A 27,547-nucleotide genomic window follows, 5' to 3' on the forward strand; every position below is an offset into this window, starting at 1 on the left:
TGATAATTGCGAGCAGGCTGATTGGTCTGTAGTTGCTGGGATCTGTTTTTGCACCTTTTTTGTGCAAAGCGGTGATGTTGGCAGATTTCCAAGCAGATGGCAGATGACCTTGAGCAAAAGAGAGGGTGAAGAGAACAGAAATAGGGAGTGAAAGAGCGGAAGAACAGGATTTTAGGACCCGTGGGCTGATGCCGTCAGGTTCAGTTGCAGAATCAGAGTCGAGGGTTGACATTTGGATGAAGGAGACAGGTTTGAGAGTTCAATCTTGAGTGTGGAGAGACAGTGCTTCCTGGCACTCCTGAGGGTAGACACAAACTTGTTTCGAGCTTGGTGGAAGGAACTGAGATTGCCTTCACTTGGATTTCCCTTCCAAGAGGCAAAGGCAAGTTGTTTCAGGGCAACTGCCTCACCACAAGATTTAGTGTACCATGGATGGGAGGAAGGGTAAGACAACTGAAGACGAGATGGGATAAATCTGTGCATGAGAGAGAGCATTGCTTTGGAAGAATTCCCAGGAAGAATTGATGTCAGAGGCAGTAGAGATGGGAGACCAGTCCAGATGATTGATGGCTGCTTGCAGACCGTGCCAGTCGGCCTGAGTGAAATGCCAGACTCGTCGGCGCTGAGGAGGCTCTCTGAGAATGGCCAGAGAGATGTCCACTTTAACAAGCACATAATCAGAAGAACCGATTGGAGCAGAAGAAGAGCAGCAGACATTTGCAGGGAAGTTAGTCATAACCAAGTCCAGAAGAGAAGATACTCCATTGACTGAGATCCGGGTCGGGAAATTGACAGATTGTGTCAGTCCCAAAGAGTCGCAGGAGTCCTTTGCTGAGGTGCCATGGCTGGTGAGAGATGAACCCACACCCAGCCAGCTGGCATGATGACAGTTGAAGTCGCCACATATGAGGCAGAGAGAGTTTGGATGAGTTGATAGAAGTTGGTCCATGTTGTCTGACAGCGAAATGTAAATGGAGTCATCACTGTTTGGAGGACGGTACAGAACACATATGAACAAAAGGTGGGAGCGGAGAGGAAGCCGTAGCCAGAGGTACTCCTGGGGGTGGGGTGGAGAGAGGGCAGTGCAGGGAGAGTGAGGAAGACAGTTTTTGATAAAGATAGCCACCCCACCACCAGGACAAGGCTCAGGTCTATCATACCGGAGGAGGGATTAACCAGGAAGAGATATTAAGGAATCAGAGACATCTTGAAGGAGGAAAGTTTCTGTTAAGCAGATCAAGTCTGGATTGTCAGAAGCAACCTGATGTCCTCCCGATGTCCCTGCTCTCAAATGTTGTGTTTGTGTCCTTCCCCCTCTTCCCCCTCTCTTTTGTGTCCTTCCCCCTCTCTCCCCATCTTGTCTGCCGCTCCCCTTGTTTTTTGTGTTTTGTGTGTCGGTTTGTCTTTTTATGTGATTAATGTTAGCTCTTTCACGAGCCTCGATCTTGTATACAAAAAAAAACAAAAAAAAACAACCTGAATGGAGAGATCAATCAGGTTTGAGCGAAGGCCCCGGATGTTTGAGGTCCATACCGTTAATGAGGAGAGAGGGGGAGCATCGGGTGCAGGACAGGGGAGGGGAGGGGTAGGGTCAGATGAAGGGTGAGAGGGGGAGGTAGGAAGAGCAGTTGATAGTGTGTCAGAGATTACAGAAGAGTTACAAGAAAGGGAAGGATGAGGAGGACGAAAGGTTTGATGGTGATGGGATGAGGCACAGTGAGGGGTTGTTTGAGGGGGGGGGGGCAGAGGAAAGTAGAAGGTTGGGGGAGGTGGAGGTATGAGATAGAAGGGAGACAAAGTGGGGAGGCAGCTTTGAGAAGGAGGTGGGAGGAGGGAGAATTTGGGAGGGATGGTTGGGGGGGGGGAGATTTGAAGGGGAGGGGTTGGGGGAGAGAGTTGAATGGGAGGACAAGGGGGGAGTTTAGGAGGGGAAGGGCAAGGGGGAAGTTTTGGAGGGGAGGGGCAAGAGGGGAGATTTGGAGGGAAGGAACAATGGGGGAGATTTGGAGGGGAGGGGCAAGGGGGGAGTTTAGAAGGGGAGGGGCAAGGGGAGAGTTGAGAAAGTGGATGATTCATGAAAGATGAACATTTATAACAAATTGGGTTTGTTGTGATTTTCAAGTTAGCGATCCGTTTAAGAACGATGGAGGAGGGGTGGAATGAATGAGAATTTAGAGCATGGAGTGATTAGGAATCATAACAGATTGAAATTTTTTTTGAAATGGAATGAGTTGAAGAGGAAATTGAAAGGAGCCTTTTAAATAGGAAGAAAAACAGCGTGTTGTAATATACGACTGAATAAAACATTCCAGGGGAAAGTTTAAACATATTTAAACAGAACCGTGAAGAACAATCTTATATTCACAAAAATACCAATGGGGAGAGGGAGCCTCGAGAGATGACCACGAGTCACTTGAACAGGGCAAAAGGCGGAAGGCAAGGGGAAAATGGGGGTGGGGCGAGACAGCGCACGTGGGCAGAGGAAAAAGCACACGATGGGACAAAAGCACATGAGAAAGGGAAATACGTTTTTTTTTTTTTTTTTTTTGGGGGGGGGGGGGGGTTGGGGGTTAAAATGTCAGACAAATAGTAGATGTTCGGTGAAGTTTTGGGGAGAAGGGAAAATCAAAAAACCTAGCAAAACCAGCGAAGGAAGAAACAAACTTCGACGGGAGAAGCCTGAGGCTGCAAGGCCTCACACGCCGCGCGGCAAACAAACTATTAATTTATGATAAACACAGAGATAAACACCGAGAAACATCCAAGAGACACACTATAAGTTCACACGCCGAAAGATAAAATACAGTTACGACAAAATACAATTGTGAACAGACTTTACTTTGAAAACGTGGAGACCGTGTGGAGCTTCGAAAATTCATGACGTCGGGTTGTTCCTTTAAAAAACAAGCGTTACGCCTAGGTCCCCCGTCGGTGAAGATGCGAGTTGACAAAGTGAAAGACGCAAGGCGGCCATCTTGGATTTTGACGTGGTGACCCAATTTTCAATAGCGTACTTCCTTCTGCCCAGATACACCCACACACCAGATTAGAATTTGGTACTTCGCTTATTTTTCAAGATATTTCGCTCACAAGGTTCAGACATATATATGGGGGCGGCCATCTTGGATTTTGACGTGGCGACCCAATTTTGAAAAGCTTTCTTCCTTATGCCGAGATATACCCACACACCAAATTAGAAGTTGGTACTTGGCTTATTTTTCAAGATATTCATCTCAAGGTTCAGACATACATGGCGGTGGCCATCTTGGATTTTGACGTGGCGACCCAATTTTCAATAGCGTTCTTCCTTGTGCCTAGATACACCCACACGCCAGATTATAAGTTGGTACTTCGCTTATTTTTCAAGATATTTCGCTCACAAGGTTCAGACATATATATGGTGGCGGCCATCTTGGAATTTGACGTGGCGACCCAATTTTCAACAGCGTTCTTCCTTATGCCGAGATACACCCACACACCAAATTAGAGGTTGGTACTTCGCTTATTTTTCAAGATATTCATCTCACAAGGTTCAGACGTACATGGCGGCGGCCATCATTAGATTTTGATGTGGCGACCCAATTTTAAATAGCGTTCTTCCTTGTGCCGAGGTCCACCCACACACCAGATTCGAAGTTGGTACTTCACTTATTTTTCAAGATATTCAGCTCACAAGGTTCAGACATACATGGCTTCAGACATACATGGCGGCGGCCATCTTGGATTTTGACGTGGGTTGCACCTCCACACCAAATTCGAATGCGGTCCTTCGCTTACGCATTCATGCACGCCCGCACAGACGGACGGACGGACGGACGGACGGACAGGAAAACCATAGTCCCCATTTCGCTCCGCGGTGCGACAGGGGACAACAAAAGGGGTGATACTCTTATCTTAGCTTTCAGTGGAATATTTAGTAAAAGCAAAAGGAAACCAAAGAAGTTATGGACTGATGAGGGAGCAGAGTTCTATAACAAAATATTCATAAAATCTCTTCAGGGGGAGGGTATTAAATTATACAGCACCTTTAATGAAGGGAAGGCAGTTGTTATTGAGCGTTTTAATCGTACTTTGAAAGAGAAACTATGTAAAAAATTCACACAACTCGGTTCTAAACAATGGGTATATTTAATTCAGGATATTGTCGATCATTACAATAATACAATTCATTCATCAACAAAATCAAAACCATCGGAAACATTTACAAAATTAGAACATGAAAAGGAGATTAATTTGAGAAAAGGGCAATTCCACGACGTTACGGAGTGACACTTTGAGTCATTTTTGTGAACTTTGATTGCTCTAGCACAGCGATAAAGCCACTAGTACCTACTCTCTATCTATCATATTGTAAAGGAAGAATTGCACTTTCCAGAGATATTAATGGAGTTCCTGTAAGTTGGACCATTGTCAAGTAATTAACATTCAAAAACTGTGTTACGGAGTGACACTGTCTTTTGTGATTTATTAAACAATAACAACATTTATTGAAAACTCTGCTCTCACAATAGTTATAAAATTGTAATGAAATACTGGGAAGATACACTAATAGTTGTACCTTCAGTACAGGGGTTTCAAAATTCCAGACATGACCTAATTACTCTGAAATAATTACAATAGTCCCGTTACGGAGTGACGTAAAATCCCGTTACGGAGTGGCGCGTCAATTTTGAGATTTCTCCCAAAGCAACAAATCATTTCTAGATTACGCCACACTTTCATTCTGAACCCAACTGACTTGTGCTGGCGTTTCAACATCTAACACGTTAGAAAATAATAAAAATAAAAATCTGAACTGAGAAAATATACAATAAACATATACAAAAGTCAAGAAATAGACTAAACAAATTGAGAACAATTTGAAATTGTAGGAGTGGATGACCAGAAACAAAACAAAGTTTGGAATTAATCAGTTGGCCACATCACAAAACTTCACATGACTGCCCTGCAAAAGGTTCCCTTTCCCAAAGGGCATTCAGCAAATACATGATGATTGCGATGGTCGAGGGATGGCTGAAGAAGGAATCTGACGACTTGGTTGGGATCAATCCAGGATTTATCTTCCACCTCTGGGAATGTATATGCCAAGTCAGATAGGCCCGCTTTTCGCAAAAATGATACTTCCAAACAACCATCATCTACTATCTGAGTCACCTGGCCAACAAACAACTTCTTAGATTTTTTTTGTGACATACTGCACAGTCACAAAGTCACCAGGGTGCACTTGGGGTTGACTGTCTGACCTGGGGCGCTCAGCAGGTGCTGGACTAGCAGTATTTTGACATTCCATGGATGAGGGATGATACATGGCACTCGGGGTGAAGACTCACCAATTCAAATTCTGCCGCTGTTGAGTACATCGAGGCGCTCACAACATATTTCCTCACAGGTTTCACACTGTGTTTGGTGTGTATTCGGAAGCGACTTCACTAACTGCCAGCGCTCGTCCAATTGCGACTGGCACTTCTGAATGTCTCCTGCTGCGATGAATAAAACTTCGATCTTTTTGCACTGTGCCGCTGCTACGTGGAAGAAGGATTCTGCATCAGATACAGGATCCCCAGCCAGATTTGCCAACCAAACTCTCCTCTTTACCTCACCTCCTATCCCATCAACAGCACCCTTACCGTGAGATGTCGCAAAGAAATTCCAGGATAATTGAATCATGAACAATTCTTGAAGGAATGTTAGATTGGAAAACAAGAATTTCTGTTTAAATTGACTGGCTGCCCCATCTGAAAAAAAGTCACTCGCCCTAATCCTGGGGTGGCGTGATATTAGTGTGGTGATGATATTGGACAAGAAGGTATGAACAGCATATTTGCCATGCTGGAGGTCATCGCTAACAATAACGAAAGACTCGGTAACATTAACATCAATCCAGGCGCGCACTGTGAATAGAGTGACTTGGACGTGGCTCCAAAGAGCACTCTGGATTTCATTCTGTTCTATCGCAGCATAGTTCTCCGCAAAATCGACCTGGACGACAATGCGATCACCATCAACTGCCTTCCTTCTATCTTCAAAGAAGTAGCTCTGCTTCCTCTTGATGAATGAGTGCAAGCTGAAGCATGGAAGTTGTTTGCAATACCTCATGCAGGGCATCCTGAACAGTCCCATCTCTAGCTACTTTTGTGGCCTGCTGCTCAATTGTCTCCCACTGAAACCACTTCAGCGGCAGGTTAGCTGTTTCGTCGTCGACAGAATACACTGTGGCAAACCTGGTATGGCTTATTTTTTTTTTTTTTATACTGAATCGAGGCTCGTGAAAGGGCTGACAACCGCGAGGGAAAGACAGCACAGGGGGACCGCGAGGGAAAGACAGCACAGTGGGACCACGAGGGAAAGACAGCACAAGGGGCCCACGAGGGAAAGACAGCACAGGGGGACCGCGAGGGAAAGACAGCACAGGGGAACCGCGAGGGAAAGACAGCACAGAGGGACCGCGAGGGAAAGACAGCACAGAGGGACCGCGAGGGAAAGACAGCACAGAGGGACCGCGAGGGAAAGACAGTACAGGGGGACCGCGAGGGAAAGACAGTACAGGGGGACCGCGAGGGAAAGACAGTACAGGGGGACCGCGAGGGAAAGACAGCACAGTGGGACCACGAGGGAAAGACAGCACAGAGGGACCGCAAGGAAAAGACAGCACAGAGTGACCGCGAGGGAAAGACAGCACAGGGGGACCGCGAGGGAAAGACAGTACAGAGGGACCGCGAGGGAAAGACAGCACAGAGGGACAGCGAGGGAAAGCGAGGGAAAGACAGCACAGAGGGACCACGAGGGAAAGACAGTACAGTGGGACCGCGAGGGAAAGACAGCACAGAGGGACCGCGAGGGAAAGACAGCACAGAGGGACCGCGAGGGAAAGACAGCACAGAGGGACCGCGAGGGAAAGACAGCACAGAGGGACCGCGAGGGAAAGACAGCACAGAGGGACCGCGAGGGAAAGACAGTACAGTGGGACCGCGAGGGAAAGACAGTACAGTGGGACCGTGAGGGAAAGACAGCACAGAGGGACCACGAGGGAAAGACAGCACAGAGGGACCGCGAGGGAAAGACAGCACAGAGGGACCGTGAGGGAAAGACAGCACAGAGAGACCGCGAGGGAAATACAGCACAGAGGGACCACGAGGGAAAGACAGCACAGAGGGACCGCGAGGGAAAGACAGCACAGAGGGACCGCGAGGGAAAGACAGCACAGAGGGACCGCGAGGGAAAAACAGCACAGGGGGACCACAAGGGAAAGACAGCAGAGAGGGACCGCGAGGGAAAGACAGCACAGAGGGACCGCGAGGGAAAGACAGCACAGAGGGACCGCGAGGGAAAGACAGCACAGAGGGACCGCGAGGGAAAGACAGCACAGAGGGACCGCGAGGGAAAGACAGCACAGAGGGACCGCTAGGGAAAGACAGCACAGAGGGACCGCGAGGGAAAGACAGCACAGAGGGACCGCGAGGGAAAGACAGTACAGAGGGACCGCAAGGGAAAGACAGCACAGAAGGACCGCGAGGGAAAGACAGCACAAAGGGACCGCGAGGGAAAGACAGTACAGTTGGGACCGCGAGGGAAAGACAGCACAGTGGGACCGTGAAGGAAAGACAGCACAAAGGGACCGCGAGCAAAAGACAGCACAAAGGGACCGTGAGGGAAAGACAGTACAGTTGGGACCGCGAGGGAAAGACAGTACAGTTGGGACCGCGAGGGAAAGACAGTACAGAGGGACCGCGAGGGAAAGACAGCACAGAGGGACCGCGAGGGAAAGACAGCACAGAGGGACCGCGAGGGAAAGACAGCACAAAGGGACCGCGAGGGAAAGACAGTACAGTTGGGACCGCGAGGGAAAGACAGTACAGAGGGACCGCGAGGGAAAGACAGCACAGAGGGACCGTGAGGGAAAGACAGCACAGAGGGACCGCGAGGGAAAGACAGCACAGAGGGACCGCGCGGGAAAGACAGCACAGAGGGACCGCGAGGGAAACACAGCATTCCTGACATTTTCCTGTCATGCAGTTGTCCGAATCCTGATCACATACAATGCTTTCAAGGAATTCACGAAAGTTGGTCGAAAGTCCAGGTACATGAGATGACAAGGCCTCCAATAAGAGGCGCATGTTTTCATGATATCTGCAGAGGCAGACATTGTGCGGAAACTTTGAATTGAGGCACACATTGGCTGGACGAAGTACTGCGAATTTGGATAGCCGATGTTGATGTTTGGATATTTCTCACAAAACAAACTGTATGCCTCTCATATTGTCATCATTAGGAAACTCTTTTGAACCTTGTCCTTCCGTTTCCCAGTCTTAATGACCACAAAGTCTTTCTTCCCTGGCGACATCCATGAAATATCGGGAGTCAGTGTTTTTGCCCTTCGCCCGACATCTCCGCTGACGTGCACGTTCATTTTCCCTTGCCTTCGCAACATTAGCAGCACGCGCCTCTCTTGCGTTTCACATCCAGCTCCCTGCATTTTTCCTTGTGCCTGTCTCGAAAACGCTTTTGTCGCTCGGCAGCAGTCAATGGCATCCTTTCTGTAATATGAATGCATCGACAAATTATCCATTTGAATTGCACCGTACCCTTCTACGAATCATCTAAAAGATCATGAAATGTGTTGGCCACAAAAACTGACAGTAGAGGTTGTAAGCGGCTTCACTCAGCTTGTCCACTGCAAAGTTGGCGGTCCGCGGTGGCGCGGTGATTTGTCTAGTTTTCCTCTTCAATGCGTATCCGCAGGTGACAACAGAGGTGTAGTTTATACTCACCGATTGCTGGATGTAAACCGATTTCAAAACCGCTCAAGATGACCACGTGTAAACTTGAAACTTGTCATACGGAAGTAAAATCTGGCACGCAATGAATTCTGGGACAGCTACTCTGTCGCCACCTTTTTTCAGGCTGAGTTATCAATTGTTTGACAGAATGAGTCACTCCGTAACGTTACGGAGTGATAGGTTTTCTTTTTAATTTATTTTTTGTAGATTTTTTAAAAATGTATTATTATACTGTACAATGATTGGGTGGTATAAGTTCTTAATGACACTGGATTTATTTGGTTTTTCATCCACCAGTTAAAGAGAAAAGTAAACAAATGTCAAATTTTCGTTATGGAGTGACACGTCACGGAGTGACATCCGACTCCTAATTTGAGTGTTAATTAAGCATAGAAGGCCAACTCGTATTTTTTCAATTGGTTTTGAAATAATCTTCATACAGGTATCTTCTGATGGATAGCATTTGTTGACTTCATGCCAATGAATTGAGAGACTAATGAATTAATAGTTCTTTGCATTATCGAGGGCCAATTTTACTGTGCTTTTCAGTGGAATGACTTCATTAATTGCAACGAGTGATGTAAGCCAACAGAGCAAGCTAACTCAGTGATCTTGATATTATCTGAAAGTACATTTTTTCAGCTTTCATTTGGTACATAACATGAACTTTTTCAGTCAAACTTAAAATTTGACCTCCGCGGGCCGTTTCTCATGGAATTGCCCAAAACCTAAGTTCAAAGTTGGTGATATTGTAAGAATATACAGATGGAAAGGACCCCTGAGTTTTTTTAAATTGTTGATGTAATGGATACAGTTACTTGGACTTATAAATTGTATGATTTACATGGAGAAGGGATTTTAGGTTCATTTTATTCACAATAATTGCAGAAGACAAAGTTGCATACAAGTTAAAAGGAATAAAGGTGGAATTAAAGATAGTATAAACTTTGAGAATTATTATAATTGTTTCACATTTGTTACGGATTTATGTGAATTTATGTGAATTACAATTCAGGTCATTGCTTATTAATGTTTATTCTATTAAAGGTTGTTGTGGTTAAATGGTTAGAGGCGCTCTGGATAACAGGAGACCGGAAACGGGATGGTGAACCGGAAGAAAAGAAGAAGACAAGGTCCGGGAGAAGCGGCCATCTTCTTCTCATCGCCCAGCTCCGACGCGAGCGGTGTCGATATTGAGCAGCGTGGGTAACGCTGCGTTTGAAAGCCCCTCTGGCGAGAGGAGTTACCTGTGCGGGGTAATTACCGGTTACACGTCAAGTTGCCGTGGGTTCGTGCATGGAACCAAGCGTCCGGCACAGTTCGCCTCCACGTCTACAAGGACGTGTACGGGTCGCACCTTGGGCCTCGCGCGCTTTGCGAGCCGCGCTTTGCTTTGCCCGCTTTGCTTTGCAAGGAGGTGTGCGCTGCAGCAGCTGTTCCCGGTACGCGACGTGCACGTTTGGAGCACGTCAGCCTGGGGTTCGTTCAACCGCCCGTGTGCGGAGAAGTCGACCTTCCCCTTGGTCTGGAGGACCCCAGAGACATTGTGAGGGACAGTGACCATTGAGGGGTCGTGAGTGGGGAAAGGGGGGAAATATATGAGATGGCCATCTTAGTAATATTGGTGATTGATTGTTGATGGTTGTTGATTGATTGGGGAATATATTGTTACGGGTCGCGGACAAGATGTTATTTTGACCGAGCGGTGGTGTATTACCGCGACCTAACAGTTCCCCCGATTCTTCCCCAACTCACCCGATTCACCCCAAACTTTGGCCGTATCGCACCGCAGCTGCCCAATCTGGAAAACTCTAAAACGACCGAATGCAAAGAGGAAAAGGAATAAGACGAGAAGACGTACAGAAGAGTAATTGGATTTATTATACACACAAGCAAAAAGAAAGCAGTCACGTTTATTTACAGACGAGATTAGATACACAGTGCAACGCTAGCTTACCTACAGTCTTCATTAACCCAGGGACAGAACAAACAAAAGACAGACTCACGCGGGGAATGATGACAGGAATTGGCTGGAAGGAGAGGATGGCTAGGAGTTGTATTGTGCAGCACGATCGGCGCGTTTAGCAGCCGCCGTTCCTTCGCGGCCCTGCTCAAAACCGCCGTCCAGGCCCCAAGCGGCTGTTGAGTGTGGTTGCTGCTGTGGCCGCCGCTGCTGCTGCTGCTGTGGACGTCGCGTGCTTTTCCAGGATTACAGCAGGCTTTGTGCTTTCTGGGATGTCCTCTCCTTGGATGTTCTCTATGTTCTCTTGGTCCAATCACTCCTCACCACCGACAACTCAACGCAACCAACGCAACCACTGACCACCACAACGCAACCACTGACGACCAAAACCACACAACTCAGCTCTGCTTCTTGGACCCTCTCTCTCCTCAACGGCTTGGGCTCCCTTTTCTCTGCCGGTAAAAGCTCATCTCTGCCAAAGCTTGTCTCAGCTTCTCTTTTGGGAGCGTCGCGCTGCGGATTTTAGCTGCGGTCACGCCTGCTCATTCCCTCCTCTCAGCGCCTCTCTCTAAAAGCGCAGCCTCTTCTCATCTCAATGCTCAGTACTCATCTCTTTCTTCTTCAAAGCTCGACTGCTTGGGGAGCGTCGCGCTGCGGGTTATATAGGCCCCGCCCCTCAACCTTTGCGAACCTCCCCGATAGCTCTTCCTCCACCCTCCCTAGCCAAACCCCTGGCTCATGGTTGGTCGAGTGGGGCTGGCTCACTCCTCCCCTCTATGACGAGGTGGAGACAAGCCTTTCTTCTCCGACCCTGCCTCGTGGTCAATGGCGGTTATTGGAGGGGAGGTAATTTCTAATCGACGAAAAGGGGGAATGGAGGTTTTGGGAATGGGAATGAAGGGAATCTATCTCTTTTGCTTGGTGCAATGGAGTACTTCTATTAATGGGAGACACAGCCTTACCCTAAAACACAGAATAAGATATAACTATCGAACAGGGGTATTCTATTATTGGCTGACGTGTATGCTTGTGGACTAATTATGGGATGCCCTTTGACCTTTACACAGCTTCGGAGGCAGGAGGCGCAGAATAACAATAATAATAAAGCACGCAATCAAAAAAAAATACAGTCCTCATATCCGCAACACTATTATTGAGTAATCCGGATCCTTGGTGTGGGGTTTCTTATTGACTTGAATTATTGTGTCTTTCATATTGATTGCGCTACGAAAGCGTATAAATCAGAGATCTTTCTGGCGGGGTCCTCCCACGGTCCGGGGGTCACCACGACCAGGTAGTTACCGGGAGGACCACGTAACAGAAATTGGGGGCTCGTCCAATTGAATTCCGGGATCTAAAATTGTATAACATAATAAAATACTAATTTTTATTAATTAAAATTAATTAATTAATTATTAATTGGTAAATTTTTTAGAAATTGTGGTAAAGTCTTGGGTGAAGGTTAACAGGTGTTAACGATAGTCACCATGGCGTTTGTTGCACAGAACCTTGCGGTAACACCTAGTGAGGCACAGTTCCGAGCGTTACTAAAAGCGGCCCTCTTGAAATTGGCCAAACATTTTAACTTGGAGGTCCGAACTAATTTGAGGAAGGCAGAGTTGCAGACCACGGTGATACAATCTATGGTGGGATTAGGAACATGGGACGAGTTAGCCTGGCAGTGGCTACCCGAAGAACCAAAAGACGTTGAGCTCCGGAAACTGGAGTTGCAATTACGGAGCCAGGAACGGATCAAAGAAGAGGAAAGGAAAGCAGAAGAGAGGAGAGAAGAGAAACAAGCAGAGGAAAGGAGAGTGGAACGAGAACTCCAGGAAAGGTTAAAAGAAGAAGAAAGGAAAGCGGAAAAGGAAAGAGCAGAAGAAGAAAGGAAAGCAGAAAAGGAAAGAGCAGAAGAGGAAAGGAAAGCAGAAGAGAGGAGAGAAGAGAAACAAGCAGAGGAAAGGAGAGTGGAACAAGAACTCCAGGAACGGATCAAAGAAGAAGAAAGGAAAGCAGAAAAGGAAAGAGCAGAAGAAGAAAGGAAAGCAGAAAAGGAAAGAGCAGAAGAAGAAAGGAAAGCAGAAAAGGAAAGATCAGAAGAGGAAAGGAAAGCAGAAAAGGAAAGAGCAGCAGAAGAAAGGAAAGCGGAAAAGGAAAGAGCAGAAGAAGAAAGGAAAGCAGAAGAGAGGAGAGAAGAGAAACAAGCAGAGGAAAGGAGAGTGGAACGAGAACTCCAGGAAAGGTTAGAAGGGAGAAAAGCAGAGGAGAGGAGAGCTGCAAGGGAACTCGAAGCAGAGGCGAGAAAAGCCGAAAGGGAATTAAAGGAACGTGACATGGCGCTTCAGCAAGAAATTAAATTCAAGGAGCTGGATTTAATGAGAGAACGGGGAGAGGTACCACCCTTGCTGACGGAGTCGACACCTAGCCAGAAAACCTGGGATGTGGGCAGACATGTGAGGCTGGTTCCACCCTTCAGTGAAAAGGAAGTCACTCAATTTTTTCCACACTTTGAGAAAGTGGCTCGCCCAGTTAAACTGGCCGGAGGAGGCCTGGACCATACTAGTGCAAAGTGTGCTGGTGGGTAAAGCTCAAGAGATTTATTCGGCGCTACCAATGGACCAATGTGCAGATTATGAGGTATTGAAGAAGCACATCCTCAAAGCCTATGAGTTGGTTCCTGAAGCTTACCGGCAAAAATTCAGGAATGCCAGGAAGAGGGAGAGTGAGACCCATGTGGAGTTTGCCAGAGTGAAAGAAAACATGTTTGATCGGTGGTGTGAGTCGAAAGGAGTCGGGAACGACTTCGAAGCATTGCGTGACCTGATGCTGGTGGAGGAATTTCAACAGTGTGTCCACGAGGACATCAAAGTGTACCTGCAGGAAAAGAAAGTACCAAAGTTGTAGGACGCAGCCACCATGGCAGATGATTATGCCTTAACACACCGGATAGGGGTCCACACACCTAGCTCCTCGCCTAGACTTCAGCAGGGGAGTTATGGAACACCCGGTGCGGAGAACGACAATACATGGCGGCGGCCTCGAGAGGATTATGGGGACAACGCTGATACCCCAACTGTTCGAAATCAGAGGGCTACGGGCCCAAGACAAACTTATTTCCCGGGGGGCCCGAGGCAGACCACGAGTTTTTCCTCCGGGCCTACTTGCGCCTTTTGCAAAAAACTGGACACTTGATGTCCAGTTGTTACCTCATGAAAAGGGACAACCCAGAGCGGAGTCCGACTATTACAACTCCGAATGCGATGGCTAGCGTAAGAAATCGCCCACAGAAGAGTTACCAATCATTTATTTATGAGGGGTTTGTCTCACTCGAGGGAGACTTGACTAACCCAAGACCTGTTAGGGTATTGAGGGACACAGGAGCCCATCAATCCTTAATGCTTGAAGGCATTTTGCCATTGTCAAAGAGTACCGCAACTGGTGATAGTGTTCGGTTACAAGGGATCGGTGGCTGTGTTAGTGCCCCACTTCATGTCATCCATTTGGAATCCGATTTGGTGTCAGGACCGGTCACCGTCGGTTTGCAAGCCACGCTTCCTGTAGAGGGAGTATCGGTGATTATCGGGAATGATTTGGCCGGGGGGCAAATTTATGGTAACCCAAGGGTGGGTAAAGAGCCCCACAGGGGAAATAACACCACCCCAGCTCGGGATGGCGACAAAAGTTCCAAGTTATTTGTAGGGGGACTGAACTTCAACACAGAGGAAGAAGTTCTGACCTCTGTCTTCAACAGATATGGGCCGCTGGTGGAAGTGCGGGTGGTAAAAGACAGGGAAACGCAACGGTCAAGAGGGTTCGGCTTTGTCACGTTTGCAAGCACAAGAGACGCCAGGGAGGCAGAGAAGAATTGGAATGGTAAGGATTTGGAGGGTCGGACCATAACAGTAGGGAAGGCATTTCGTAGGCGTCGAGAGGTCTACAGAAGAGGACCACTTGGCGGTAGTTTTGGTGTTGGCAGCAGCCGATATTACTATGGAGGCTCCCAGAGTTACGGCATCTCCCAAAAGAATGATTGGCAGAGGACTGGCCGAGAAGGAGACCGCCAGTCTGGTGACTGCTGGGACAAGGGGTCCCACCGTAACTGTTAGGAGTCCGGAGAAGTTGAAGCACTCTATATACGGCGGAGCCGCCGAGCCTGGGCTCCTACACGGGCTAACCGTGAACGCCACGTTCTTAAAAGGCGTCCCGGTAGGGAACGTTCCTACACGGACTAACCGTGAACTCCACGTTCTTAAAGGCGTCCATGTAATGAACTTTCCTCCCCGGACTAACCGTGAACCCCACATTCCTTAAGGCGTCCATGTAGTGAGTACTCAGCTGGGCCTCCATCCAAGAGCAACTAGAAGTTGTTGACGCTTTGTCCAGAGTGAATTAATCTGGGGGTTTTTGTGAAATTTTGTTGCTTTATTTTTAAGTGATAATTGTGCCCGGGGGGAACTGAGGATTTGGGGGTGTAAGTTATCGGGTTTGTTTATCAAAGTTGGCCGGCAAAGAAAGTTTTCGCTGGGTTCAAACTTTCTTTCTTGAAGGGGGGGAGTGTTACGGATTTATGTGAATTTATGTGAATTACTATTCAGGTCATTCCTTATTAATGTTTATTCTATTAAAGGTTGTTGTGGTTAAATGGTTAGAGGCGCTCTGGATAACAGGAGACCGGAAACGGGATGGTGAACCGGAAGAAAAGAAGAAGACAAGGTCCGGGAGAAGCGGCCATCTTCGTCTCATCGCCCAGCTCCGACGCGAGCGGTGTCGATATTGAGCAGCGTGGGGAACGCTACGTTTGAAAGCCCGTCTGGCGAGAGGAGTTACCTGTGCGGGGTAATTACCGGTTACACGTCAAGTTGCCGTGGGTTCGTGCACGGAACCAAGCGTCCGGCACAGTTCGCCTCCACGTCTACAAGGACGCGTACGGGTCGCACCTTGGGCCTCGCGCGCTTTGCGAGCCGCGCTTTGCTTTGCCCGCTTTGCTTTGCAAGGAGGTGTGCGCTGCAGCAGCTGTTCCCCGTACGCGACGTGCACGTTTGGAGCACGTCAGCCAGGGGATCGTTCAACCGCCCGTGTGCGGAGAAGTCGACCTTCCCCTTGGTCTGGAGGGGCCCAGAGACATTGTGAGGGACAGTGACCATTGAGGGGTCGTGAGTGGGGAAAGGGGGGAAATATATGAGATGGCCATCTTAGTAATATTGGTGATTGATTGTTGATGGTTGTTGATTGATTGGGGAATATATTATTGAGTAATCCGGATCCTTGGTGTGGGGTTTCTAATTGACTTGAATTATTGTGTCTTTCATATTGATTGCGCTACGAAAGCGTATAAATCAGAGATCTTTCTGGTGGGGTCCTCCCACGGTCCGGGGGTCACCAAGACCAGGTAGTTACCGGGAGGACCACGTAACACATTAAAGACAGAAGAGTTTTGAAAAATGAATGCGATAAGAAGTTATAATAATCAATTATATACTGAAGAGGTGAATAAGAAAGCATTGGGGGCTTTTGATGATAAGAGATTTATTTCAGAGAATGGAATTGATGGTGGCCCTTATGGTTAAAAGTGACAAGATTTTTTTTTTTTTAAAGGGGGGTTAGGGATTTTAAAGGGCTACCGCCACCTTTTTACCATTATATAAATGATTGAACCAGGTTATAACCAAACCAAGGAATGGAGGTGTAATCAACTTTGGTATATAAATGGAAAGCATAACGAATGTGAGAAATACCAAATAGGTATAATTGAGGAAATAACGGGGGTGAAGGTAAATAAACAAATAAAAGAATAAATTTCAATACTAATAAGTTGGAGGCTCTGGGAGGTAATATCCTAGAGTGGACAGAAAATTTTTATGGTTGTCAAGAAATCGAGGGAAAAATAATTTACTATAATCTTAAAATGATATGTGGCTCAGGGGGATTTCAGACAAGGTCATTAAGAGAGGTGTATCATTTTATATCAGCTCAGTGGCGATACCCAAACCAGGAGTTAAATTCCAATACCATATTTATCAATATTTTAGATGGTGATTGTTCTTTTAAGAGAATTAAGCTGTTACCTCAAAATGAAACACAAATATTAGTTGGGTCTCTGTACGAGTATTATGAAAAATGGGGAGAGTTAATAAGCTAAATGCGGACCATTGACTTCAATGTGTTTTAGTAGTAGGTAAATTGGCTCAGAAAAAGAGAAAAAAAGGGATGATTTAGTGCGTTTCAATGCGCTTTCCCCATTCACTTACATGTTAAATGGATTGTGCCCCAGAACCAACATTCTTCCCCTACTGAGGAGTATAGAGGCTCAAATGTCCCAGAGGAGTTTGTAACAACAAACAACAACATGCATTTTAAAGGCCATTTTCCCTGCTAGAGCGGGGGTTAGCCTTGCGGTCCCCATGACAATCTTCTCCATTTTGCCCTATTTTCTGCATTTCTCCTTGTTAACCCCCTTGCCCGCATTTCTTCTTCCACCATCTTTAGCCAAGTCTTTCTCGGTCTTCCCCGTCTTCTACTTCCTTCTACATTCATTTCCATCACTCTTCTCAACCAGTCACTTTCAGCCTTCCTCAACACATGACCAAACCATCTCAACCTGTTCCTCTTCACAGCATCAATCACAGGCTCTATTCCCATCATCTTTTGCAATTCATCATTTGTCTTCCTCTCTCTCAACGATACTCCGCACATCCGTCGAACCATTCGCATTTCCACCCTTTCCAACCTTCGTTGCTGCTCTACGTTCATTACCCATGTCTCGCTCCCATAAAGCATAACACTTCTCACACATGCAGCATACACCTTTCCCTTCAGCTTCAACGACACTCCCCTCATCAGCATGCCACTCAGTTCCCGAAACTTCTTCCATGCACATCTCACTCTAGCAACCGTTGCCGAGTCTGATCCACCTTCTCCATTCAGTACGTCTCCGAGGTAGCAAAATGTTTTCACACCTTCCAGCTTCACGCCGTCTCCAAGATCCAACTCAACATTTCCTCCATCTGCAGCTCCCTCTGTGCACACCTTACATTTGAATGTAGCTGCCACACTGGTTAATGACCCACTCAGACCACTACATTTTTGATGAACCCACTCAGCGCACATTGTACATTGAATGGAGTTCACTCCGACACCCTTCCTACACACAGCACAGGGCCACTTCCCAGTTCTTTCCACCTCACCACATGCTTTACCACTTGCCATCACCTTCGTCTTTCCTATGTTCACCTTCACACCTTTTGTCTCCATACATTCCTTCCACTTGTTCATCTTTTCCTTCAGTCCATCCATACTTTCAGCAATCAACACCAGATCATCTGCATACAACAACTCCCATGGTAAACCCTCCAATACGTTCTGAGCCAGCACCTCCATCACAGCTACAAATAGTAGTGGACTTTGTACCGACCCCTGATGCACTCCCACCTTCACATCAAACTCACCACTGTTCCCGTCCTTCGTCCTTACAGCTGTGCGCGCTCTTTTGTACATTGCCATCACTGCTCTGATCAACCATTCCTCCACTCCTAACTTCCTCAATGCCCATGTCAATACTTTGCGTGGAACCCTATCGAATGCTTTCTCCAGATCAACAAACCCAAGAAACAACTTCTTCCTCTTCTCCATGTACTTCTCCTGCAACTGCCTCACAATGAAAAGCGCGTCTGTCGTTCCTCTTCCTGGCATAAATCCAAACTGCATTTCGTCGATCTTCACTTTCTTCCTTATCCTCCTCTCCAACACCCTTTCCAATACCTTCATTCCATGCTCCAATAACTTTATCGCTCGGTACGAGCCACACTCCAGAGGGTCACCTTTCCCCTTGTATAGAGGGACGAGGGTACTAAGTTCCCAATCCACTGGAATGCGGCCTTCTTTCACCACCAGATTACAGATCTCTGTCATTCTCTTCACACCCCAACTTCCTGCTGCCTTCAACATATGTACCTCTGGCTACGGCTTCCTTCTCGTGCCACGCGCGGCCACGCGGCCTAGTTGTTGAAGCTTCCGACCTGGAGGCTTGGTTTCTCTCCGGGCATCCAAAGTGGTTATTTTTTCATTCGTGTGTTTGTCAAATTTCAACTCGTTACTTTATCGTCCATGCTTTATTGTTTGTTTATAGTTAGTTTTGGTTTGAATTTCCTGTAACTCGTAATTAATTAATCCTGTTCTGCGGCTCGTGTGCGGCCTTGTACCCCTGTCGGTGTTTGTTAACTTAAGTCCCCTACATCGTGTTTTGCTTGGCTCTCAGTTTTTCCCTTCTACACCGAACGTAATACTCTCTGTCTAACGTTTTAAATCCCCACCCCACCCCCTCCCCACCAAAAAAAAAAAACATTTATTTTTCCTTTCTCCACGTGTGCCGTTGTCTCATCCTGTACTTTCTGTCCAGGTGTATCGCGGTGCTTTTCGCCCCGCCCCCATTATCTCCTTGCCATCCACCTTTTGCCCTGTTCACGTGACTTGTGGTGGTCCCTCTCGGCCCTCCCCCTGTTGGTATTTTTTGTGCATATAAGATTGTTCACGGTTCTGTTTAAATATTATTTTAAACATGTTTAACCTTTCCCCTTCAGTGGTTTATTCAGTGGTATATTACAACACGCTGTTTTTCTTCCTATTTAAAAGGCTTTTCTCAATTTCCTCTCCAACTCATTCCACGTCAAAAAAAAGAAATTCAATATCTTATACGTCTCCCTCACTACATGGTCTAAATTCACATTCATTCCATCCCTCCTCCATCGTTCTGAATCGGATTGCTAACTTGAAAATCACAACAAACCCAATTTGTTATCAATGTTCGTCTTTCATTAATCATCCACTTTCTAAACTCCCCTCTTGCCCCTCCCCTCCAAATCCCCCCCCTTGCACCTACACTCCTAAACTCCCCCCTTTCCCCTCCACTCTTAAACTCCCCCCTTGCCCCTCCCCCCCTGCCCTTCCCCTCCTAAAGTCCCCCCTTGCCCCTCCCCTCCAAATCCCCCCCCTTGCCCCTCCACTCCTGAACTCCCCCCTTGCCCTTCCCCTCATAAACTCCTCCCTTGCCCCTACACTCCTAAACTCCCCCCTTGCCCCTCCACTACTAGACTCCCCCCTTGCCCCTCCCCTCCTAAACTCCCCCCTTGCCCCTCCCCTCCTAAACTCCCCCCTTGCCCCTCCCTTCCTAAACTCCCCCCTTGCCCCTCCCCTCCTAAACTCCCGCCTCACTCCTCCCCTTAAAAACTCCCCCCCAACTCCTCCCATTCAAATCTCCCCCCATACCATTCCTCTCAAATTCTCCCTCCTCCCCACCTCGTCTCCCTTCTATCTCATGCCTCCACCCCCCCCAACCTTCTACTGTCCCATTCCCCCCCTCAAACAACCCCTCACTCTGCCTCATCCCTTCACCACCAAACCTTTCATCCTCCTCATCCTTCCCTTTCTTGGAACTCTTCTGTAATCTCTGACACACTATCAACTGCTCCCCCTACCTCCCCCTCTCATCCTTCATCTTACCCTACTCCTCCCCTCCCCTGTCCTGTACCCGATGCTCCCCCTCTCTCTTCTTTAACGGTATGGACCTCAAACATCCGGGGCCTTCGCTCAAACCTGACTGATCTCTCCATACAGGTTGCTTCTGACAATCCAGACTTGATCTGCTTAACAGAGACTTTCCTCCTTCAAGATGTCTCCGATTCCTCAATATCTCATCCTGGTTACTCCCTCTTCCGGTATGATAGACCTGAGCCTCGTCCTGGTGGTGGGGTGGCTATCTTTATCAAAAACTCTCTTCCTCATTCTCCTTGCACTGCCCTCTCTCCTCCTCACCCCCAGGAGTACCTCTGGCTACGGCTTCCTCTCCGCTCCCACCTTTTGTTCATATGTGCTCTGTACCGTCCCCCAAACAGTGATGACTCAATTTACATTTCACTCTCTGACAACATGGACCAACTTCTATCCACTCATCCCAACTCTCTCTTCCTCATATGTGGTGACTTCAACTGTCATCATGCCACCTGGTTAGGTGTGGGTTCCTCTCTCACCAGTCATGGCACCTCAGCAAAGGACTTCTGTGACTCACTGGGATTGACACAATCTGTCAATTTCCCGACCCGGATCTCAGCCAATGGAGTTTCTTCTCTTCTAGATTTGGTTATGACAAACTTCCCTGCTAATGTCTGCTGCTCTTCTTCTGCTCCAATCGGTTCTTCTGATCATGTGCTTGTCAAGGTGGCCATCTCTCTGGCCATTCTCAGAGAGCCTCCTCAGCGTCGAAGAGTCTGGCATTTCACTCAGGCCGACTGGGACGGGCTTCAAGCAGCCATCAATCGTCTGGATTGGTCTCCCATCTCCATTGCCTCTGACATCAATTCTTCCTGGGAATTCTTCCAAAGCAAACTGATCTCTCTCATGCACAGATTTATCCCATCTCGTCTTCAGTTGTCTTACCCTTCCTCCCGTCCATGGTACACCGAATCTTGTGGTGAGGCAGTTGCCCTGAAACAACTTGGCTTTGCCTCTTGGAAGGCTAATCCAACTGAAGGCAATCTCAGTTCCTTCCACCAAGCTCGGAACAAGTGTGTGTCTACCCTCAGGAGTGCCAGGAAGCACTATCTCTCCTCACTCAAGAACGAACTCTCAAACCTGTCTCCTTCCTCCAAATCCTGGTGGCGTCTGGTCAAATCCGTTTCTGGTGTTTGTTCCCCCTCCATCCCCTCCCTTACCTCAAATGGCCACACAGTTGACATCGCACGTGACAAAGCCGAATGCCTCAACTCTGTGTTTGCCTCAATATCTTTAGCCCCAAACCCATCTCTCTCTGTTCCCACCTTTCCCAGTCGAACCCAACTGCTCCTGGACTCTGTGTCCTTCTCTCCTGACAAGGTGGAGGAGTTTTTGTCTAACCTCGACTCTGATTCTGCAACTGGACCAGACGGCATCAGCCCACGGGTCCTAAAATCCTGCTCTGCCGCTCTATCTCACCCTCTCTCTGTTCTTTTCACCCTATCTTTTGCTCAAGGTCATCTGCCAGCATCCTGGAAATCAGCAAACATTACCGCTTTACACAAAAAAGGTGCAAAAACAGATCCTTTTAACTACAGACCAATCAGCCTGCTCCCAATTATCAGCAAAGTCATGGAATCCATCATTGCTTTGGATATGAAATCTTTCCTCTTCTCCAATGGCTTGATCTCTGATCATCAATTTGGATTCAGACCAGGTCACTCTACTCTGGACATGCTGCTTCTCCTGTCTCAACAATGGATGGAGGTCCTCAATGCCAAACAGGAAATCAGAGCTGTCTCCCTCGACATATCACGTGCCTTCGATACGGTCTGGCACCCAGCTCTGCTCACCAAACTCTACTCCTATGGTATCCATGGAAATCTCCATGCATGGCTTGCGGACTTCCTCTCTGGTCGTAGTCAACGTGTGGCCCTGAATGGATTTCTCTCATCTCCCCTCCCTGTTCAGGCTGGAGTTCCCCAAGGCAGTGTGCTGGGCCCTGTGCTTTTTCTGGTCTTTATCAATGATCTCTCCGACTCTCTGGAAAATCCTCTCTATCTCTTTGCTGATGACTCCACTCTCTGCCGCTCCATTCCTCTTCCCTCAGATCGGCAGTCTGCAGCCTCCTCACTCTCTGAAGACCTGGACAAAATCACAGACTGGTCAAACAAGTGGAACATGTCTTTCAATCCTGACAAATCTCACACTCTTACTATGTCTCTCCGAAAAGATCGACTGGACAACCCTCCCATCTACTTTCTCAACAATCCTCTCCAAGAAGTTCTGTTGCTCAAGCTTTTGGGTCTCACTATCTGCCATGATCTTTCTTGGGAAAACCACATTTCCAAGCTGGCCTGCAAAGCCAGTCGCCGACTGGGCATCCTCCGTCGTGCAAAGTCCTTCCTAGGCACACCTGAGCTCCTCACCACATACAAGGCTTTCATCCGCAGCTCAATGGAATACTGTTCTCCCCTATGGACTGGTGCTCCTGCCTCACACCTAGCTCGGCTTCACGCTGTTGAAACCAAAGCCTTCAGAATCATTGGAATCTCCCGCGATGAAGCTATCTCTGAGGGCCTTTCACTCACTCACCGCAGGCAGGTAGGTGGTCTTTCTGTCTTCTACCGACTCCTCTCCGGCCTTGCTCCCCCAGCTCTCTCTGTGCTCTGTCCCCCAAATATTCCTACAGGTCGCACAAGATCTGCCAGCAAGCCTCTGATGGTTAAACTGCCAAAATCTCGGCTCTCTGCTCACCTTCACTCCTTCATTCCTCTTTTCTCCCGCCTCTGGAACAAACTCCCACACTCCCTTCAATCCCACTCCTCCCTCCAGGTCTTTAAAACAGCTGTTCACCACCATCTCTTATCTTCCCCCATCCAAAACCTTGATCTTTTCTACCCCCACTAATTCACCCCAGATCCACCTTGTTTGTAATTCCAACTTCTTTCCTGGTAGTCCTGGCAGTGTCCATATGTTTTATGCCTCTCCCACCCCCTTTCCCATGCCTCCCCCCCAAAGCCCTCTCCCTCCCACAGTTCTCTCGATGTCTCCATATCTCTCGGTTCCTGCTCTCAAATGTTGTGTTTGTGTCCTTCCCCCTCTCTCCCCATCTTGTCTACCGCTCCCGATGCTTTTTGTTTTATGTGTCGGTTTGTCGGTTATGTGTCGGTTTGTCGGTTTGTCTTTCTGTGTGATAAATGTTCGCTCCTTCACGAGCCTCGATCTTGTATACAAAAAAAAACAAAAACAAAAAAAAACATATCTCTCACAACTCCCGTCAGCCCTCCCGCTTTTCTACCCTTCATTGCTTTTATCGCTTCCTCAACTTCCTTCTCAGTTATCTTCTCTGCCGGTCCTAAAACTGGGTTACTCTCTATGTTGCCATCCCATTCATTCTGTGTATTTTTTTATTATTATTATTATTATTTTTTTGTATACAAGATCGAGGCTCGTGAAAGAGCTAACAATAATCACAAAAAAAGACAAACCGACACACAAAACACAAAAAACAAGGGGAGCGGCAGACAAGATGGGGAGAGAGGGGGAAGGACACAAACACAACATTTGAGAGCAGGGACATCGGGAGGACTTGGGGGGAAGTGGGAGAGGAATAAAACATATGAACGCTGCAAGGACTCTGGGGTGAATTACCGGGGGTAGAAAAGATCAAGGTTTGTCAAGGTATTCAACAGCATTTCCATATATCTTTTCCATCTTCCTTTAATTCCATCTGGGTCGACAACGATTTGTCCCACTTCATCCTTCAAGCAACCCACCCCAATCACATCACACCTCTCTTTCGCTATCTGCTTTGCAATCCTGAATACTGCTTTCTGACCCTCTTCCGAATCCAAGCATTCTCCGAACATTTTCCTACATGCCTCCTGCGCCTTTCTACCTCTTTCTTTGCAGCCTTCCTAGCTGCCTTATAACTTTCATGCTCTTCCTTTTCTGCTCCCGTACCCTTCGCCTTCTGCCACTCCTTGAACTTCTTCCTCTTCTCGTCAATCCTCTTTCCAACTTCATCATCCCACCACCATGTTTCCGAGTGCCTCGGTGGTCCTTTTGTCCATCCACATACCTCACCCACGGCTCCCAACAGACTATCTTTCATTGACATTCAACCACTTTCAAGCTCAACCACATCATCCTCGACCCTACTCAGTCTCTCTTTTAATCCCCCCCTCACTGTCACCTCTTTCAACCTCCACACCTTCATTCTCGGTTGGTACTTCACCCGCCGAGCTCTCCTCGCACCTTTCACCTTTATGTCGCAGACAACCAAGTGGTGCTGTGAAACAGCCTCCTCCCCCGGGATCACCTTTGTGTTCCGGAGGTACCCCCTATCTCGCCTACGCACCATCAGGTAGTCAACGGTTGTCGTCGACCCACCTGACGTGTATGTAACAAGCTTATTATCCTCTTTCTGGAACTGAGTATTACAAATCAACAAATCAGCTCCATCAGCAAACTCCAAAATCCTTTCACCTTCTCCATTTCTCACACCATATCCGTAACCCCCATGAACTCCGTCAAAACCATCCATACTCCTTCCCACATGTCCATTTAGGTCTCCTCCTACCACAACAACTTCCTCATCTTTCACGTTTTCCATCAGCTTCTCTATCGCACCTCAGAACCTGTCCTTTTCTTCATCTCTTCGACCAACCTGCGGAGCATATCCCGAGATGACGTTCACCAAGAGCTTTCCAATCATCATTTTCACCATCATCAACCTATCACTCACTCTAGTCACACTCACCACACTGTCTACACACTCCTCAGAAAACAGGACACCAACACCATTCACGCCCTACAGGCACCCTTGCCACATAAGCTTGTATTTCTGTCCCTGCCAACCCTTCACCATTCTCACACCACTTCCCTTCCATCTCGTCTCTTGCACACAACATATGTTCACTCTTCTTCTGACCAATACTTCCACCACTTCTCCTGATCTCCCTGTCATTGTCCCTACATTCCATGTCCCAAACCTCAGAAACTGATCTCCACTTCGGGCTGTACCCTGCCCATATGTAGTTGTAATCATCATGGTTCTCTTTTTGAGGCAATGTTTTTTATGGCCGGATGCCCTTCCTGACGCCAACCCTCTAAGTCGTCTCTTACAACACGCAGGGATACGGTGTACCTATTTTAATCCAGGGTACACACTGGGAAACGTTTAAAACATGGAAATTCTGGGGGGCGGGGGGAGGGCGGCGTCGGCATCACGGCTGCGGTTTAAACATATTTAAACAAAACCATGAAAAACAATCTGGGAAAAGTCTCTAAGTGAGAACGTGGATTTGAGAAAGCAGGAGCAGAGGTGGAAGAAAAACGAGATATAGGGGGCGGGGCACAAGTCGAGACGAGGAGGAGAGCGAACAAGCACGTGTCCGGGAGGAGAGAAAGAATTAATGTAGAATTTTTTTGTTGTTGTTTGTTTATTTGTTTGTTCTGTTTTGTTTTCAAAACGCTGGACAAAGGGTAAGATGTTCGTGAGAGGTTGGGGGGAGAAAAGAAAATCAAAGAAACAAGCAAATCCTATGAAGGAAAGAACCCATATTCAAAAAACACTGACGGGGGGGAGGAAGCCTGGAGAGACCAGGCCGCGCACGAGGCACGCAAAAAAAAAAACGACTAATTACACACAAATTTGCAACAACTACAAAACCAAAACCAAATAGAAACACACAACAACACATACACAACAAAATACCCAGCGGAAATTTGACAAAGACACGAACGGGAAAACACTCAAACTTTGATGCTGTGGAGAGATCGAAGCAAGCCTCGCCGCTCGAGGGACCGGAAGTCGGAAGTCTCTCTATATACGTTTGTAAAACGACTAGAAAAAGACTGTGTTCGATTAACCAAGATAATGAGAGAAACCAATAAACCAATGTCCTCAACAAAAGAAGAAGAAACAGAATTTGGGCAGCCAAAGGTTGTCTGTCATATTTGTGAGGAGAAAATTGGTGAAGGCCTAAAGGTTAGAGATCATCATCATCTCACTGGTAAATATAGAGGTCCGGCTCATCAAAGTTGTAATATTAATTATAAACTCCCCTCTTTCATTCCTGTCTTTCTTCATAATAACGCTCATTATGATACACATCTATTTATTAATGAATTTTCAAAGACATCTGGAGACATTTCAGCAATTCCTCACACGGATCAGAAATACATTTCATGCACAAAAACAATTCATACATCTCCTATAACTCATATCAGATTTCTTGATACATTTAAATTCATGGCAAGTCCATTGCCCAACTTGGTTCAAAATCTAAAAGAGTTACCATGTCTTTGGAAACAAATGTCTTTGGAGTATTTTTCAGATAAAGATTTACGAACACAAAAGAGAATTTACCCCTATGACTATATGGACTCATTTGAGAGATTCAATGAAACACAACTTCCTTCAAAATGAAATTTCTATAATAAATTAAATAATAGTCATATATCTGATAAATATTATGCACATGCAAAAAATGTTTGGAAAAAATACATCAAGAATCTTGGTGAGTATCATGATTTGTATCTCAAAACTGATGTCCGACTATTGGCTGATGTATTTGAGACTTTTAGAAGCGTCTGTCAAAATAAAAATTCCTATGGATTAGACCCTGCTCACTATTACACTGCTCCTGGTTTAGCTTGGAGTGCCATGTTAAAAATGACAAAACAGGTTTGGATTTAATCAGTGATGTTGATGTGCTTTTGATGACAGAAAAGGCTAAACGAGGAGGAATATCTCAAGTATGTTCGAGGAGATATGCTAAAGCTAACAACAAATATCTTCCTGATTATGATACTACAAAAGATCGTTCTTATTTGATGTATTATACAACATGCATTTTAAAGGCCATTTTCCCTGCTAGAGCGGGGGTTAGCCTTGCGGTCCCCATGACAATCTTCTCCATTTTGCCCTATTTTCTGCATCTCTCCTTGTTAACCCCCTTGCCCGCATTTCTTCTTCCACCATCTTTAGCCAAGTCTTTCTCGGTCTTCCCCGTCTTCTACTTCCTTCCACATTCATTTCCATCACTCTTCTCAACCAGTCACTTTCATCCTTCCTCAACACATGACCAAACCATCTCAACCTGTTCCTCTTCACAGCATCAATCACAGGCTCTATTCCCATCATCTTTCGCAATTCATCATTTGTCTTCCTCTCTCTCAACGATACTCCGCACATCCGTCGAGAGATGTATTTGTTGTATTATGATGCTAATAATTGTATGGATGGGCTATGTCTCAAGCCCTACCTTATGGAAAACTCAAATGGATTAAAGAGAAAGATTATGAAAAGGTTTTA

At 47.0% G+C, this 27,547-nt stretch overlaps 1 protein-coding gene across 2 annotated transcripts in view; it reads right to left on the bottom strand.

The window, feature by feature from the left end:
- Window positions 1-27,547, bottom strand: part of LOC144893597 (uncharacterized) — a 65,681-nt gene that overhangs the window by 20,476 nt on the left and 17,658 nt on the right. Inside the window, exon 1 of one of the 2 annotated variants that reach the window (XM_078784247.1) lies at window positions 10,784-11,547. The exons of the other annotated variant lie outside the window; for it this stretch is intronic. The gene's annotated coding sequence lies outside the window, so the exon portion shown is untranslated. Of the gene's footprint in view, window positions 1-10,783; window positions 11,548-27,547 lie in introns of those variants that run through there. 2 annotated transcript variants of the gene reach the window in all.

This window comes from Myxine glutinosa, chromosome 1 (genome assembly GCF_964187855.1).
Source record: "Myxine glutinosa chromosome 1, kmMyxGlut1.1, whole genome shotgun sequence".
Classification (NCBI taxonomy): Eukaryota; Metazoa; Chordata; class Myxini; order Myxiniformes; family Myxinidae; genus Myxine; species Myxine glutinosa.